Source organism: Suricata suricatta, unplaced genomic scaffold (genome assembly GCF_006229205.1).
Source record: "Suricata suricatta isolate VVHF042 unplaced genomic scaffold, meerkat_22Aug2017_6uvM2_HiC HiC_scaffold_24, whole genome shotgun sequence".
Taxonomy (NCBI): Eukaryota; Metazoa; Chordata; class Mammalia; order Carnivora; family Herpestidae; genus Suricata; species Suricata suricatta.
In genome coordinates, this window is record NW_021869325.1 from 68,072 (window position 1) to 87,369 (window position 19,298).

A 19,298-nucleotide genomic window follows, 5' to 3' on the forward strand; every position below is an offset into this window, starting at 1 on the left:
AAACTTTTGAAGCACTAGGAAAAGAAACATATTGGCAGAATGCTTAGGTTTTCATTTTTTCCATGAGATAGAAAAAGTAAGATACTCAACAAGTAACTGTGATGATGTGACAAGAGATTATTTAATTATTCTTGACATGCTCCTATGTAGCCAAGAAGTAATCTTAACTTTGTTAAAGGCCTGCACTGATTTAAAAACAAACTCAAATACAAAAAATTTTTTTTTCTTATTTAATAAAATAATAGGTTTTTCAGCCCAACAGCATGCATGTGAAGCATATGTACTATTTTGGTACAACTGTGGAAATGAAACACTGCAATTTTGAGTATCCAAATGGATTTGAGTTTTCAGTCGCTGTGTTTTAATGGTGGAAAGTTAGTTGGATATTTAAAAATCTCAAGTTTCTTAAATCTATTTTTACATGAGAAAATTTAGTTAAAAATTTTCAGGATTTGGTTAAAATGTTTTAGTTTTCTTAATTGGCTAATGATTTTCATTAAGATAGGTCAGGGGTTGGTAAAAACTATGGCGTATGAGTCAAATCCAGTCTGTTGATGTGTTTGTACTTCTTGTGATCTAAGAATGATGTCTGCATTTTTAAATGGTTGGAAAAATGTTAAAGAATAATATTTCATAAAGTGAAAATTATCTGAAATTTACATTTTGGTGTTTAAAAGTAAAGTTTTATTGGAACATAGTTATGCTCATTTATTTACATATAGTCTATGGTTTCTTATGCACTGTAACAGCAGAACTGAGTAATTGGAATGGAGATCATATGGCTCTTATAGCTGAAAATATTCATTATCTGGCTCTTTACAGAAATGTTTGCTGGCCCCAGCGATAGTTACCTCTAAATCCCAGATGGCTACTAAAATGCACACACAGACATACACACAATGCATCCTGAGTATGTGCCAAGTGAAAATGCTTCCATTCCAAACACTTTGGTTCATGGGAACTATCATTTCACATTTTAGATATTCTTTTTAAGTTTAAAAATTATGAGGAAAACTATCTTTACCATGAAGATCATGATAGTTAAAAATAACAACTAAAGGCAGCATATTGTGCAAACATAAATCCCACAGATTAAACGTATTTAATCCTGGGGTCACAAATTGATTGGACTGGTTTAGAAAGTATCCATATTCTCCTTCCTTGTTCCCTAAGGACCAAGAGTCAACATTGAACTGAAGCATCAAAAAGTCATTATTAGGACATTTGCTGTCTACACAATTATTAAGAGTGTTCTGTTGGATTATTATTAAAAATGATGGAATCTAGAGTTGATTTTAATAATTTGTATCTTGACTGTAGATACAATTTTATGTTACCTAACAGTCTCATGCCTGACATCATAGTTCTATGATGCAATAGAACCTATCCAACATGTTTTACACATTGATCTGTATTTCCCAGAAAAAGAGAGGTCAAATAAAGATTGCTTTAAGACTGTGAAGAGTTTTGAGGGAGGGCATAGATTGTGGAGGAGATACATGGAAGAGGGCAAAAGATTTAGGCTCCTTGGTCCTTTCTCCCTTCAGTTAGAGTACTTTTGCCTTTGTTTTTCTGATATTGCAGGTCTCATATGAGCATTTATAATGCTTCAACTGTTGCTAAATGCAGTGGCTATGGACTGTGTCAGTGTAGCCTGACTCGAACGACCCTTTTCAGATTCTCCTTCCCTGTGTGGTTCCAGGTTGGGGATGGCCACAAGAGAAGGTTGGCATAGGTCTGGTAGGTAAATGCAGAAGTATCATCATACTCTGCAGTTCAGTGGAGGGGCCATCACATATACACTGTCACTGATCTGCCAGATTACCTTATCCATAGAACACAACAATTGGTCCCATTGCTCCTTCAGCTTTCCCATATTCTCAGCCAGTCCTGATGCAACTCTTCCATGGTTAAATGGGGTGGCTTCTCCACATCACCACTGTTGGAGGTGGTAAGAAGCAGAGATGAATTCCACTTTGACCTCATGGGTTTCTGTTGTAGTTGAGGGTCTGTTAGTTCGTGCTCTCCTTACTTCATGTTTAGGATTCTTCCCAGATGCTGATTCTGTTGACCTACAGCCATTTCAGGCCCACTATTGTACAGATGCAATAGCCTTCCATAGACTTTTCCACAACTCACATCTTGGGGTATGGTATCATACTGAAAATAAGCCTGTTATTCCACATCACTTAAAGAGGTATGCTTCTTTAATGGAACCATAATAGTTACACTGAAAGTGTTTGAATGCTACTCATTATCCATACACATTGTTTCATACATGAGGAAACTGCAGTCCAGGGAAAATGGCAGGTGGTAGCCATCATCATCATAGTGGTAGTAATAGTAGTAATAGTAAACTTTTACCGGCTGCTTATTTATTGCATACTTGAATACCTCAATCTTGAGCCTCATTATAATCCTAACCTAATCCTCATTATGACCCTACAAATTAGGGTTACTGTATTTCCCATTTTAAAGGCAAGAAAAACTGAAGCATTAGAAAATGTAAATGTAAGGCTTGAGGTCATAGATATTTCAATGGTGGAAATGGAATTTGAATCAAAGCAGTTTGACTCATTGCAAGTCCTTAATCATAGTTTATCTTTGATGGTAGAGTTTCAAAGAAATGAAACCAAAAAATAATTTTTTTCCAGCTCTATATTTTCCTAGGGAATTGCTTAAGTAATTTGCAAATATTTATTGAGTACTTACCATAGGGTCTGTTCTAGCAAGCAAGAGAAAAATAGTGCCTGCCCAGAGGGAGCCAATATATTTTTTTGCTGTACTTCATTTGTGATATGGGAATTCTGCTCCTGTTTGAGGCCACATTTCTATCTATATCTCTCACTCTCTATATATAGACATGTGGTTATATTTCATTTCATTCAAAACATAAATATATTAGAGGGGATTTGAAGAAAAGCATGGGCATTTAGATCAAATGTATGGAAAAGCCAGAAATAATAAACATTGTAGTTTCCAAAATATTTAAAATAGAATTGATATTCTTAAAAGTATAATAATGTGATATAAAAATTTAAAAAAAACACATACTTTAGGAAGAAAATTATATAAGCCCATTTCATAATTTGCAAATGAATAGGCAGGTCAAATATGTACTGGAGTTGACCATCTGTTACCATGAATATGCGACAGTGGTAGAAACCTTTTAGAAACTTAGACCTTTTGGAGAACCCTGGTAGTGTTCACGGTAGATTGTTTGTAACATGAAGAACTGACTATGAACTAGAGTCAATAGTAACCCTGGTTCTGGTATTAACTCCTGTGATCCAAGAATTTTCTTTCCAGAAAGCTCAAACTTCTATATCGAGTTCCAATCTTTAAGTTGTCTCCAAAAGTGTGCCTTTCTTTGCTTGTGAAGAACAAAAAGGACTTAGGGTAAAGGTGTGTCAAGTAACAAAGAGTATTTCTGCCTTATGTGTCAAGTGAATGGGCACCCCTCTGGGGGCCAGTCACAGAAAAAGGCATCTAGCCAAGAGGGGGCCACTTCTGGATTCTGGCTACATTACCTTCTTGGCTTCAGAGGTGGTTCTAATAAAACTGTTACCTCTTTCTCAAAAATAAGTTGGCAAAAGCTCATGGTCAATGCATCTAGGGATATAAACTCTGGACAAAAGTGAGTTAAGCTATTGAATTCCAGTAAACTATTTTTTTTTGTGTGTGTGTGACATATGACATTCTTAGCTTACAGAGAATCACCCTTTAGGTTAACATTTTAACTTCTCTTTTGAGACCCTTTACTTTCAGACTCATTTCTATACTTAGAAAAAGTCATCCAATCTTTAGCAATCTTTATCAATTTGTTGATTCAGAATCCTATCTTGCAAAGGTTTTGCAGAATATTAGCGTGTTCTATGCATAGTGTTTGCTTGGTTCTGTAGTTCTCTGTAGCCTGAATGCCCAGTTCTTTTTGTCTTTTCTTTGCTGGATATGCTCTGTTGACAAAGATGATGATACATTTTCCTCCCTTAGATGGGGGGAGGGAGTTCCCACTTATCAGGGTTAGGTTGAAAACTAGCTCCCCTGTTGCATAGCATCATGCAAAGGCTCTTGGGTAACATCATTACACTCAGGTCAGGGCCACTACTGCTAAGCAACTTCACACCCACTATCATGTGGGGTTTGGGATTTGGGGACTTGCTTATCTGTATTTCACTCTTATGGCTGTTGAAGGCATTAGATAAGCCAAAATATAGCACATCTATGAGGATCATAATATTGGTTGTACTGTAGATAACATATTTTACAATATGTGGCATTTTCTGAAATGTGTTCTAGGGAGCATGAGATGTGAGATTTTGAATAATAATTAAATTAGGAAAGAGTTTGAAACTGGGAAATGCTGCATGCTTTAACTACCTTGTGGAAAATTACAACTATATTAGCATATAAAAGGTAAATAATTCTGCAATAAACATGCCTACTTATTTTTTCCCAGTATTTCTGGTATTTACTTGAACATAGACTTCCTTGTTCTCATCAAATTTTTCATTTGGAAGGTGACATTGAATGAAAAGCAAAGTGCAGAACTGCATTATTGATCGTGTTCACATGAAAAAGGAAAATTGACATCTGTTTACAAATAAAAATATAAGGATAGTAAGAGTGAATGAAGCATTATAACATAGATTCATGCCCTCATTTCATATCAGGGTTAACAAAGGGCCGCTATTGAACGTCTTTGCAGACCTCAAAGACTTACATATTACTTGAGTGTGAGGGATATGATTAAGCATCCCATTGAGTGATGGGTTAAGACTGTGCTCTGAGGGTCTTTTTGGGCCTCCTTGATGCATGTGAAGGAAATTGCTGAGTCTCTTCGGTGACTGCTTCTCCTATTCTGCCAGGCATGAGCAAGATTGTACTTCACAGTCTTCTCACTGTTGGCTGGGCAATATGACCAGTACTGGCCAAGGGAATATGAACAGAAGTGACAAACTTCACTTACTGGTAGAGAAGAATAAAGACTCTATCCAATTATCTAGTCTTTTTCTTCCCCTGTCCTCATAACCAAGAAGTCCAAGAACTTTTGGAGATAAATCAATGAGATAGAAGAGAGAAATATATTTTCTTTTCTTAATTAAATGTTTATTTATTTTGAGAGAGAGAGAGAGAGAGAAAGTGTAAGCAGGGGAGGGCAGAGAGAGAGGCAGAGACAGAATCCCAAGCAGACTCCACTCTCAGTGCTGAGCCAGACATGGGGCTTGATCCCACAAACTATGGGATCATGACCAGTACAGAAATCAAGAGTCAGACACTTAACTGACTGAGCCACCCAGTGGCCCCCTAAAATGTATTTTCTTAAAGAATTCCATTGTTAGAAATATAGAAATTCACTGTTAAATATACCCCTATTTTGTATTTAAGAATACTGAATAAACACTGAAGTGAACAACTCAACAAAATTACTTTTGACAGTGGTGGCGGCAAAAGTAGAACTTAGACTCTAGTCGTGTTTTATTCTATTTTAATTTTTTTCTTGCACAATAGAGTTAAGAATTAGTAATTAAAAAAATAAAAATAATACCGAATAATAGAAGAATAAAAATAGTATCTATCAGCTCATCACCCAAAGGCAAGCACTCTTTATTCTCATGTATTTCTTTATGATGTTTTAAATTAATAATAATAGCAATAATCATCTGTATTTATTGAGTCCTCCCAGATGTCAGACACCCAGCAGTTACAGGCAAGGCTTTTGGAGTCTGTCTGGTCAGCATCTACACTCCTACATCGTTCAGTTGTGTGACCTTGCTCAACCCTCTGTATATCAGATTCCTCATCTTTAAAATGAAGATTGTACTATGGCTTTATGAAGATTAATTTTAAAAAATATATAAAATATTAATCTTTGGAAGAGTGCCTGGATTATTGTAAGCACTCAATAAATGTTAGCAGTTTTAGTTTTCATTCTTCCCCAGTTACTGCTCAGATCAAGCCTTCATAATAGGTATTACTATCTTTCTTTTATAGATAATATAAGGGAAGGTTAGGAAAATTAGTAAAGTTAGTAATTTTCCACAGTCACAGAGCCAACAGGCAGTAAAATCTTATTTCAGAACATGTTCTCTTAATTTTATAATACAAAAATATGCCATTTTTGTACATCATCTGTTAAAATATAAATAACAGGTATTTCTGATTTTTTCATTATTATAAATAATATCCTGTATACAGTGTCACTGTAAATTAAATACCCTTTTATTAAAAATTTTTGTGTTTTGATAATTATTCCTTATGATAGACTACCAACAATGATTTGCATTAGTAAAAAGTGTTGCTTCTTTAGATTGATTCATACTTCTAACATGCTGTCTAATATTATTTTACCAAGCCTACCAGTTGTAAATAAGGATGTACTATTAGAAAAAAAATATATATTTGCAGTTCAGATTTAAAAAGAGTGGTGAAGGTGGTTAATTACATAGGTTTAAGAAAAGGGGGATTAATTTGGAGCATTTCACTGTGAATTCTTCAACTGACAACATTTTATTTATGGTGATATTGTATGTGATTAGGTGCTCAAGTTGAAGTATTATATGGTCCAGAACCACTCTTTCATTGAAATACACATTTAAACTATTTTTATTAAGTTTATTTATTTATTTTGAGAGAGAGACAGACAGACAGAGAGACAGAGAGAGAGAGACAGTCAGAGACAGAGACAGAGACAGAGAGTGGAAAAAGAAAGAGAGAGAGAGAATCCCAAGTAGCTTCTGCACTGTCAGGGCAGAACTCTATAGGGGCTGGAACTCACAAACCCTGATATCATGACTTGAGCCAAAGTCAAGAGTTGCATGCTTAACTGAGCCACCCAGGTGCCCCTAAATGAAGCAGACATTTAAGGCCATATTTCTCTGTGGCTTTGTCCTCTGCCATCATCCTCCCTGCATTCACTCCAGGAGAAATCATCCTCACCTGGGACTTCCCACTGCTATCCTGCTGTTATCCACATCTCCCTGTCTCCAAGCCCAGATCTTTCCTTGGAGCACCACCAAGCATCTGCACATGCTCTGAAATATGCCAGCTGGTTATTGCTTGTACACACTAACCTCAAATTGTCCAATGTCTCATTCATCTCCTTACCTCCAGACCAGTTCCTTTTATTTTGTTCTGTACATGATGATTTGATGATTGAAAAAACATCGATCAGATTGCTCCAACCTGAGATTAGTATTTTTCTTGACTTCTCTCTTTCCTTTACACTCCCAGGAATGTGGGTTCTGGGCTCCTAAACATTTCTCAAATCCATCCTCTCTCTGCACCCCAACTGCACTTGCAGCCGGTATCATCCCTTGACTGGAATTGATAAACTCTGATCTCTCTACCTCCCGTCTACTTTTGCACTACTTCCAAAATGACATTAATGTCCACCTCACCATATCTCCTCCTATTTAAAAATTAATGAAGAGTTCTCTACTTCGCCTATGTGATGACACCTAATTTTCATAATCTGAAAGGGAGGTGCCCATCTCCAGCATCACTTTTTGCTACCTCTGCACCCATTTCCCTCTCCCACATGCATTACACTAGAGCAATAGTTCTGAAGTCTATATATACATTAAAATCACCTTAGAAGCTTTTATTTTAAACAATTTATTGTCAAATTGGCTTCCATACAACACCCAGTGCGCATCCCAAGTGCTCTCCTCCATGGCCATCACCCACTCCCCTCCCCCCCATCAACTGTCATTTGTTCTCTGTATTTAAGACTCTTTTATGGTTTGCCTCCCTCCCTCTCTGTTTGTAACTTTTCTTCCCCTTTTCCTCCCCAATGGTCGTCTGTTACATTTCTCAAGATCCACATATGAGTTAGAAGCTTTAAACAAAAACCAATGCCAAGACCCCATGCCCAGATCCTGTGATTTAAATGAGTTCAGGTGAATCTTGGACATTGGTATTTTTCTAAACCCATCAAGAGATTCTAATTTACTGCCAGAATGAGACCAGTTCTTCTCACCAAATCAAACTAGTGTAATACTCCCAATTCTCTCTCTTTTTTTAATCTTATTTTTCTGCAAGGAATGGCCTTGCTCATTTCAATATGCAAATCTCTATTCATCTTGAAGTACTTAGTTGAAATCATGATACTGAGAGGGGAGAGACTAAGGGTGACCCCTCATATCAGTCATGCCTCCTCCATATTTTTTTCTCTTGTGAACAAATAACATTTATCAATATTACATGAAGTGCTATACAAATACAACTTCAAGTCAGCCACTTGGGACCAGATTGTCACATTGGGCATCTATTCCAAAGCCATTGGTTCAGGTGTTACAAGTTCAATGAAATCTTTTCTCTCCCTAGGGCAGAGGGACTGCCCTTGCTGTAGGTGTACATGAACCCTTGCCTTCTGGCAGCTCTTTGATGACTCTTGTTGCCATGCTATACAGTAACTCCTCATTTGTACATTTCTGAGCCACTAGATATTACAAAATTCTAAGGTAGCTTAGTCAGGAGTGCCTGGTCGGCTCAGTCTGTGAAGTGCCCCACTGTTGATTTCAGCTGAGGTCATGATCCCACAGCTGTGAGATCAAGCCCATGTCCGGCTCTGCACTGAGTATGGAGCCTGCATGGTATTTTCTCTCTCCCTCTCTCTCTCTACCCCTCCCCTGTTCATGTTTTCTCTTTCTCCCTCAAAATAAGTAAATAAATATTTTTTAAAAAGAAGCATCTTAGTCATTTTTGTGTCTTTATCGTCTGGCATATAATAGGTACTGAATAAGTGTGTTTATCCAGTGAAAATCTTTGATAACCATGCCAGCTGCTGCCAGTCAACTACTACAAGGTCTGCAGACCCTTGGGAACTTAGGTAGGTGAAGATCGAGTCATAAGGAAATAACTCTCTGACCCCTTGAATCTTGGCTTACCTACCAAGTTCACCTTAGGGTTGCATTGTATTTCTATTATCAAATTTTATTTTCAAGTCTTTGCAGTGTATCTGGAAGAAATCCTTTCCATGTGTTAGTGAAATTGTTTCAACCCTTAAAACAGTGATTTCTGCTTCTGGAGTACGGACGATATGCTCACTCTATTCTTTCGGCAGTTCAGGAGTTTGGGATTTATAATAAGTTCAGGATGTGCATCTCTCCAGTTTCTTTACATCTAAATAAATCACATTAATGAAAAGCCATTATTTACTGTGTGTTTAATAAGGCTTATAGTCTTTAAACTTGGTTAGTCAGAAAAATCCAATTTATTTCTGCCTTTCTTAAGGGAAAACGTGATCCTTTGTCTTAGCTTGTAGGAATGTTTCTTTATTCTATAATTTGAACATGACTGCAAATATTCGAGTTTGTTGGTTTATAATCCTTATATTTGACCCTGTGCACTCTGATAAGGCTTCTTTAGGCAACAATTTTCCTCTTGAATTGGGAGTTAATAAAAAGAATAGTAATGGTACTACTATACTGTAGTCATATACTGAATGCCTACTATGGACCAGAAAATGAGCTGTGTGTATGCAGTACATTATCATATTTAATACCTACTAATGGAGTTCAAAGAAGTGATGTTACTTCCTCAGTGTCACATACCTGCTAAGCCATGGAGCTGGCATTGCGTGAATGAACTGGGCACAAAGCTGGGACCCCTGAAAGGCTGCCAGGTATATGACTAATGCAGAGAAGCAGGTGCTGCACCACTCTTACCTGGGGGTGTAAGCTGCGGAGTACACCAAGAGGTGGTGTCATAGAGATCTCAAAGCCGCCCCTCCCCCAATCCCTGCAACCATGAGTCACTTAATGCAAGAAGGTGCCTGAGCTTTTCCACCACCAAAATATTTTCTGGAGCTTTTGTATTGATTATCTGCATAGTAAGAAATAAGATGATAAAGAGATTATTTTTAAAAATTTTAATGTTTATTTACTTTTGGGAGAGAGCAGAGGAATAGAAAGGGAGACACAGAACCTGAAGCAGTCTCCCAGCTCTGAGCTGTCAGCACAGAGCCCGATGTGGGGCTCGAACCCACAAACTGAAATCATGACCTGGGCTGAAGTCGGACCGACTGATCCACCCAGGTGCCCCAAGGTATTTTTTTAAACACATGATATGAATCGTTGTACCTAATAAACTTGACTTCTGTACCTTTTTGCATTCTGAGAAGTGTTCTCTTTGAGCCGAGAACGTGGGGAGCTGGTGCTTACCAACTAAGGACCGTGTTTGTTGAAAGTTCATCCTGCACTGGGGTGTTGTATGGAAGCCAATTTAACAATAAATTACATTTTTAAAAAAAAAGCTCATCCTAAAGGCAGAACATATAGTATACAGAAAATTTTGAGAGTAAATTTTAGATTCAGAGCTAGTTGCCTTATAATAAATTATACTTTTAAGGTTTTTTGGATATATTAGTTTAGTAATTTGTTAAAATTCTCTTAATGTGTATCATCTTAATTCCACATGTCCTGCCATGTCTTGTCCACCTCTGTTTTAGGATGTTCAAGAAAAACCATTATTGACTAACATTTTCAAGAAAAAATTAGTTTCTGAGTATTAGTGATTCTGCAAAATCAGGAATTTCTCTTTGTCAGTTACATATTTGGTGGTATTTACTTGCTTTAGCAAATATGTCATCTATTATGTTAACACTGGAGAATTGTTTAGTGATTTTCTGATGACTGGGAGCAGGGCTAAAAGCACTGTGAATGGACTCCTAGCATGCGCTTTTTTTCATTAACAGTGGACTCATTCTCCCAAGGGAAATCATTTTATAGCACTCTGTACACAAGAAGATGAAATGCCTTTCATTTATCAAAAAGTTTTCCCCCAAGACAGCTTGATTTCTGTAACTAGTGTAATAATTATTCTTTTGTTTAAACATTACACTATCAAAGAAACTGAACCACATTTCCCAAGGATGACTAATTGTTTGATAAAGATGTTAGTGAAGAATTTTTCTCTCTTTCTCCACTTTCCCTCCCTCCTTTCTTCTCTCTTCTTTGGGAGGAAGGGGTTTGTGTCTGAAATTCTCATTGAGTACATGCTGCCTATGAACACCTATGAATGCATGTAAGCTCAATGTGTACCCAAAATGATGCTTATACCTTACCTCCCAAGCTTATAATTTAAAAGAAAATTTTAAATTTGGTACATACTAGCAACAATAAGAGCAACAACAAGAGGTAATTGTATTTTGGCAATACAGTATCAGCATAGCCTTTATCTGTGTTATTAAACAACTTCAAATCATTCTGTACTCTCTCCCTCTAAAATTAAACACACATGACAGACACTGGGTTTGAATTTTGAAATGCAGTGCAAACCAGATGGAGTTTATTGAAAACTCTTATGATGAAGTGGAAAGTTGATTTTTTTAAATGACATCTACAAATACACGCTTAAAAGGCAGTGTCAGTTGGTTAGATGTTAGGGCTTTTGGGGGTTTGGTCTGTTCCAAAAAGTTGTCCTATAGAGTATGTGGGCTCTTAAATTGGAATATAAGAAAATATAGCTCCTATTGCGACATAGTATTTAAAAGTACAAAAAGAATTTCCTATGTTTTGAAACGGTGTCATTGCTTTGGCATAATAATTCAAGTCATAAAGTGACAGAGAAATGTTGATCTTAACTTTTGTTTTTCAGATTAATGATATAGTTAAAATATTTGAAATTATAATATTGATTTATTTGTAAGGACCTACTTTGTGCCAAGCCCTGGGTATCTGATATTTGGTTCTTACCTTCGTGCAGCTTAGTCTTGTGAAACTATTTTATTCATTCCTTAAAAGCAAACAAATCAATTATGAATCAGTGAGTTGAAGACGGGAAAAGTAACACATCTCAGACACTAACTCTGTGCCAGGTCTGAGCTACAGTTTTTCCCTCTTATTTAAACTTTCCAATAACACTTGGCGTAGTTACTATTATCCTCATTTTATAGATGGGAGACTGAAGACTCAGGAAGGTCAAGTGACTTGCTCAACTAGCAAAGTAATAAATGCCAGAGCGAGCACTTGAATCCAGGTCTGATTCCATCTTTTGACATCTCTGCTGAGTTTAGTGCCCTCTCTGCTTTATAGAATTTTGATTCAGCGAGTCAAATTTCCTTTCCTCGATGTCACTAAGTGATTTAACTTCATCCAAAGAAATGGTATAGTGTAGTTCACAAAATATCAGAGTGAAAATATAGAAATCGGCACTCCCAATATTGTCGTTAGAGCTTGGATTCTTTTTCTTGGATTCTCATCAAAGGCAAGTGAGTAAGTGTACCCAACAGATTTTTTAAACTAAAAGTCCATAATATAGGAGGAACTGGGTTTTTCTTTTAAGTAAAAAAAAAAAAAAAAAAAAAAAAAGACAAAGGGCCAGTATTTAATTTTCATTTTGATTGGTTTAACTTGACGATAGAGCCAGGGTGAGACCTTTTCTGGGTAAGATGGGACATTGTGAAAGTTTCCATTGATTTCTATTTTTTCCTCCAGAGAGGATACTCTCAGTGGAGGTTCAACTCCTTCCAGGCCAACTAACACATAGCTTTTTTTTCTTTTTCATATACTTCCTGAATTCTCTGTATAGCCTATTTGCCAACTGCTTTCTAGGTTTTCTTTTGAATATCTCTAATGATAGGAAGTTCTTTATCTTTTGAAAGAGGTCCTTCTATCTGCATTTAGTTCTAATAATCAGGTTTTTTCCCCTCAAAATATGACAATGCACATGTAGTTCTCAGGGACAGAACATATTTGATTCCTATTCTGGGAGACAAGCATTCGAATATATTCCATGTAAGACATAGCTAATTTGTGGCAGCCATTCATATTGATAGTTGATTAAAACTGTCATGATCTCTATATGTTACTTCTGCTATATATCCCCAGTTTCTTCATCTGCCCCTGGAATAACAGAACTTTGAGTTTCTTCACTTGAAACACGATGATACCAGAACTAAGCCCCGCAATCTTAATGTAATTTTACCAAGTAAATCATATAGCAAATTGAAACTCTTTCCCCTTATTGTAATAGGTTCACTAGATTTCTATAAATAAGGTCTAAGTTCATATTGGTTCAAGTTTATTTTGGAAGCTGCTTCTTAATGTTGGCTGAAACTGAGTTTACTCTCAACTCAAAACCCTGTGATTTTGAAACTTATGCTGTGAATTGAAACACATGTGTTTCACTGCATACCTTCAATGTTGCTCTTTAGTTCTTTACTATCTAATTTTACTTTCTTCTTATATTATTTGTCTTTTCTCCCTACTTGCTTTACACTTTAAAATTTTTATTTTAGCATTCTCTAGCTTTATTATGATAGCCCTAGTTATCAATTTATGGTCTTTGAAAATTTTGAACATTTCTATTTATCATTCATTTTGTAACTTTCTCAGCCAGTTTCTCTTCAAAATTTGCCTCTCCCATATTCTCTGCTTCTGATTCTTCAATATGACATATTAGACTTTTTCACTATATTTTCTATGTCTTATTACCACTCTTTTATATTTGTGTTGTGTTGTATTCTGAGTATTTTATTCAGGTCTGCATTTATTTAATTGAGATTAATTTTTTTAGTGTTTATTCATTTTTGAGATACAGATAAAGACTGAGCACAAGCAAGGGAGGGACAGAGAGAGAGGGAAACACAGAATCTGAAGCAGGCCCCAGGCTCTGAGCCTGGATTTGGGGCTCGAACCAACTCCTGAGCCAAAGTTGGACATTTAACCGACTGAGCCACCTAGGTGCCCCAATTGAGATTTTTTAAAATTTGAGTTTGAAGGCATCTGGGTGGCTCAGTCAGTTAAGTGGCCCAGTGGCCAACTTCAGCTCAGGTCATGCATGATCTTATGGTTCCTGGGTTTGAGCTCCGCATCTGGAACCTGCTTCAGATTCTGTGTCTCCCTCTCTCTCTGCCCCTCCCCTACTCATGCTCTGTTTTTGTCTCACAATAAATAAATGTTTAAAAAATTGAGTTTGAATATGGACATATCTAAGGATTTTCTATTAGATTACAAATATTTGTACCTTTTATCCAATAATTCCACTTTGATTTGGGTGTAAGAATTTTTAATTCAGCATTATATGTAAACAATCTGAATTTCAATCTATAGAAAACTAAAAAACACATACTAACTAATGTAATAGATTGTTATGCAACTGCTAACATGAATTAAGTGTGTGTGTACATATTTCCTTTCCTTTCTTTCATATATAAAATATATTTATATTTATAAATATTTGTTGGTATATATCAAACACTCTGCCAAGCATATGTACTTATTTTAGACAAATTTAGAATATGAAAATATTGACACGTTCACTCCTTGTGTATAAGCAAATCACCATCATCTTTCCTGCATGTCAAAATTTCTCAGGATTACTAAATTATAAAATCCATATCTTGACCATTTCCCAGACTTTTAAAGTATCTCCCTTTATTATGGCAAGATACAAAAGCATTTTTGACTTACTTTTTGCCTTGTGACAGTCATCAACATCTAGGTCTAAGAATAAAGGCGAAGACAACTTGAATTAAGAAAACTTGTTGGCAATGAGCTACATTAAAGTCCTTGGTTTGAGTCTTTCCTTCCATTCACACTTCCTCAATATATTATCAAGAGCTTGAGTTAAAGATAAAATTTAAACTAAATTTTGCCAAATCTGAAGAGAGAAGTGGACATGCTTGCTAGGATATAAGTTTTTGTAGTAAGTAAGTTTGATTTCCCCTCAAACAGTACTGCATCTGGGTATATTTCTGTGAGGTATCGAAGAGCTAAGAAGGTAAAAAGTGCTTCTTTAGTTACCTGTGCATTTTCAGATATGTGGTGTCTTCCGAAGGTCTCCAAGCCTCGTGGGATATTACTGAATGTCTCTGGAAGACCATCCAGAAGCTCTGTACCTCCTACGCTTTTCAATTAAATTCCTGGAACACAATAGGACCATTGTTTTGTAGTCCTTATTTTAGTTCTAGCCATTCCTAGATACTGTGCAAGATGTCAGTTTGAAACCACATGTCTTTGTGTTATAACTCTTCCCTCTCAGCAGCACCTCTGCTCCCCCTCCACACTCCTTGAAGATTAATCATTTTGGGATGCCTGGGTGGCTCAGTTGGTTACATGCCCGACTTAGGCTCAGGTTATGATCTCGCAGTTTGTGGGTTTGAGCACGGCATCGGGCTCTGTGCCGGCAGTTCAGAGCCTGAAGCCTGCTTTGGATTCTATGTCTCCTTTGATCTCTCTGTTGCTCCTCCACCTGAGCTCTCTCTCTCTCAAAATAAATAAACATTAAAAAAATTTTTTAAAGATTAATCATTTCATTCACCCCAACTGGGTTTAATTGTTTTGGAAAGTGTGATGTGAGAATATTGTCCTTTGGAGTCTCCGGGTTGATATTCAGAAAACAGTGAGCATATAATTTTAGGTCACCTGTGCCTAAGAAGTCCAGAGAGTTTATCTCTTCTAATATATAAAATCTTGTCTTTTAATATATATAAATTTCTTAAGACATGGGCTCTCTTTAAATCAATTCATCATTATTTTAGGTGTGTAAACCCATCTGAATAGATAAAAATGAGGGGGGGTACATAAAAATTAATGTTGTATTATTTTACTTATAGTTGGTTGGTCTAGGTTTCCTGACCACTACTGAATTAAGCTTCAGAAAAAAACAACAAAACTACATGATTTCAGATCAAGTTTACTGAGGTAATGTTTACAAACAAGATTGGTGCAGTCATTCTGACTGACGTGAATGCTGAAACAAAATTCTCATCAACTCCACAGACTAAAACTAACTAATGTTTGTCAGAAGGGATCGATAGTAAACTACCCTGTGAAGTAAAGGGAATTGTTTATCTGGTTGAATATCTGACCCAATGCATATAAATAAGATCAGCATTTTTTTCCCTTCTAAACTGACAAGGTTATAAGACAATATAATTAGGTCCACTGTGTGTAAACACTTTACATAATTTATTTTGTTTTATCCTTGCTTTAACCCTACGTGGAAGGAACTAATACTGTTAGCTCCATTTTGTAGATGAGAAACTGAGATGTGGAAAGGTTAACTAACAGGCTCAAGGAAACCTCGCTACAGATAAGAACAGATAAGAAATCTGTTACTAAAATGGAGATTTCAACCAGTGCTAGAATCCAAGCTCTGAACCATTATAACAAATACCTTTTTAGTATCCTCACCCTTCTCACATTAGGTGAGTATGATGGGGTCTGGTCTGGAAACTCCACACTAAGGAAGAATTCAAGTTTGCAACTCAATCCTAATCCTAAATTTTTTTTTTTAAGGCAAGCGACTGCATAATAATGGTTCACAGTAGAAATCATAAGGGTGTCACAGGTCAACAGTGACTGAGGAGAATTTCAGAGATGCTTGTACTAGGTCTGGTTCTAATTAGTAGTTCATTGTGAAGAATACTAAACACAGACAGGCACGCAAGATTAAATGAAAAAAAGAAAAGGCCATTTTATCCAATGGAAACCCTTTAAAAATTGTCCTGAATAAATTGTTGCATACCTCGCAATTTTCTCCTGGTGTTTATTACAGGATATTGCCAAAGTTTGCCTATTTGGTGCCCAGCCAAAAGTTTTGCAATTTCCCTCTGATCTGAAAACATTCTTGTCATATTTTCTTTTGAGTCATCAACTTTTCCAGACATCACACAGTTGAGTCAATTAAAATAAAGTTAATTGGTATTTTAGTCCTTTGTCAAATTAAATCATTCCATATGGACGGGTTTGCAGATTGCTGGAGATGTGTTTTGGGAAGGTGAGGGTTCAGAGGTGAAGGCCAAGAAACTGTTTTACTCCTTTGGAAATAATAAGTGACCTCTCTTTAAAACTAAGAAATGTCATTTTAAAATAATCTAGATGCCAATCCTTGGAAAAGTAATCTCTTGAGTTTTGCAGGGTTTTACTTAAGTGTGCCCACAAACCAACATAAGTGAAACAGATCGTCATAGAGAAATCATCCTGAAAGATTGTTCTCGTTCATAAATACTTAATCATATTATATTATTCATTGCATTCTTTAACTGAGAATACACAGTTGGAACTTGAGCTACTATGTGGTGAACTTATGTAACTTTTAGTTAAAAATGTTCACATGTTCAAATAATTTCTTGACCTTTCTTACAAGCCCTCTTAAAGGGTTATCTGAATTTCTTTAGATGGTTCTGGGACCAGAAATGCTTATAGGTTCACTATGTTCTTTTTTTTCATCAGAATTGTAGGCTGCACTGGTAATTGTTATTTTGACAACTGATTAACTACTAATCTTCCATTTATTATATCTACCATGTATGTGGTACATAAATATATATATACATAGATATATACATAAAATATATTATATATTTTAACTGAACCCTTATAATAGCTTTATGAGGAAACTGAAGTCTGGACAGATTATGTAATTTGGTCAAAGTCACATAGCTTTAAGTGGGAGGGATTCGATCTTTTCTCTGTTGTCTTCCAAAAGCTCATCTATTTATCCTAAATATTGTCCTTATTATAGGCATAGAAGTAATTTAAAAAGAGGATCCCTTGATACTGAGAATTAACTGGAAGTTTTACCAATATAGAGACATAGCCAAGCAACTGACCCCTATGAAAATGAAAGAAGCTTACAAAATGGGAGGGATTTTTGTTTATTTATTTATTTTGAGGGGGTGGGGGTGGGGGAGAGAGAGAGAGAGAAAGAGAGAGAGAGAGAGAGAGAGAATGAGAGAGAGAGAATCCCAAGAAGGCTCTGTGCTGTCAGTATAGAACCTGATGTGGGGTTTGACCTCATGAACCATGAGATCACGACCTGAGTGGAAATCAAGAGTTGGACATTTAACTGACCCAGGCACCCCTAGAATAGAAGTTTTTCTTTTAAACACTCTGTCCTCAGAGCCTTTGCCTAATTCACTGTTCACATTAAAGTCCTCTCTCACTATTATCTAACCACTTTCCCAAAATGGCCTCCTCACCCCCTGCCCATTCATTCTGACATCCTACCCTGCTTCATTTTCTTAATAGCATCTTTAGTTATCAAGAAATTGTTTATGTACTAAGTAAATCTCCCCAAGAAAAACACTTAGTCAGTGATGTAGAGGATATATTGGTCTTGTGCTCAGCCTAGGACTGTACCAGCTGTACAACTTATGTACTGCATTTATTAATAAACAAAGAAAGAAATGTTGCAGGAGGGGGCTTCTAACTATTTTCTTACACCTGTATTTGGGTTTGCTCTCCATCTCCATCTCCATCTCCATGTTTTAGATAGGGCCTAAGAGAAAAAAAGAGCTGCCTTTCAACAATCTAATAATTGCCTTCTAAATCAATAATTCCTCTCCAGGGTTTTTGACATGAGACTGTCCTTTGCCCAGAGGAAACATCATCCCAAATAACACATTTTTTTTATTATCCATGACAACTTCCTGCAACTATTTTTCTATCTCATTATTGGGCTCCTCCAGCTTCACCTCCTGCAGTCCTAGACTGGGCTTTGCTAATATTCTGTCTTGTTTATGTTCAGATTTCCCAAAACAATTCAGGGTGGTCTGCTATTTGCCCCAGCTCCACTAAAATGTTAATATGGTTACCTCCTTTCCCCAAGGTCAAAGTCTCCTTGAGTGTCATCCACACACCTACCCAGATATACATATTTGTATTCAAGGCTTTCTTATAACACTAGTACAATTATTGATCCTGTTTTTGGAATACATTTAATTAATGCTTTGGTTCTCTGATGATCTTGCCTTTCTAGACTGAATTTTCCATCAATCCTAGCATGCTTTGTTATAATATTTGCTGCCCAGTGATGTATATTAACCTCTGGTTGGGGATGGTCCTTTTGCTTATCATTGGTTACTCTTTTGATTTTTTTAGGTGTCTTCCCAAAAATATGGGAACAGCTTTTCTTTCTACTTCCTTGTTTGAGAGTTTCAGTCTGCTCTTTGGGAACAGGGTTCTAATTCCCACTTATTATTGTATGGAGGGAACTAAGAGACTGCATGGAAATAGAGCCTGGAAAATTTGCCTCAGCATTCCAGCAACCTTCGATGGAAATGATGGACAAGATCAGTATGCTGCAATTAACATTCAGGATATGACAGCATCATGGACAAGACCTCAGTCCTGTAGAAAAATAAAAATACTTGAGTGAGCTTACTTACTAGTGTTCCATTCAGCTTCATATCAGAGTGACAAGCATGATACTGAGGGTTCGACACTTCGGTGACCCAACTGAATTGTTAATTCCTTGTCATAAAATGCTCACTTTGTTTCCAGCTGTCCATGGTGCCACTACAACACTTTCCACACAGTGGATACTCCACAAATATTGACTGGCTG

General features: G+C 36.4%; 1 long non-coding RNA gene across 1 annotated transcript; it reads right to left on the reverse strand.

Moving 5' to 3' along the window:
* Positions 1–8,916: 8,916 nt before the first annotated feature.
* Positions 8,917–19,272, reverse strand: LOC115284866. Its single transcript, XR_003905357.1, has 4 exons — positions 19,121–19,272; positions 14,751–14,869; positions 11,700–11,739; positions 8,917–9,126 (listed from the first exon to the last, which is right to left on the reverse strand). It is a non-coding gene; the product is annotated as an uncharacterized LOC115284866 (long non-coding RNA).
* Positions 19,273–19,298: the final 26 nt, after the last annotated feature.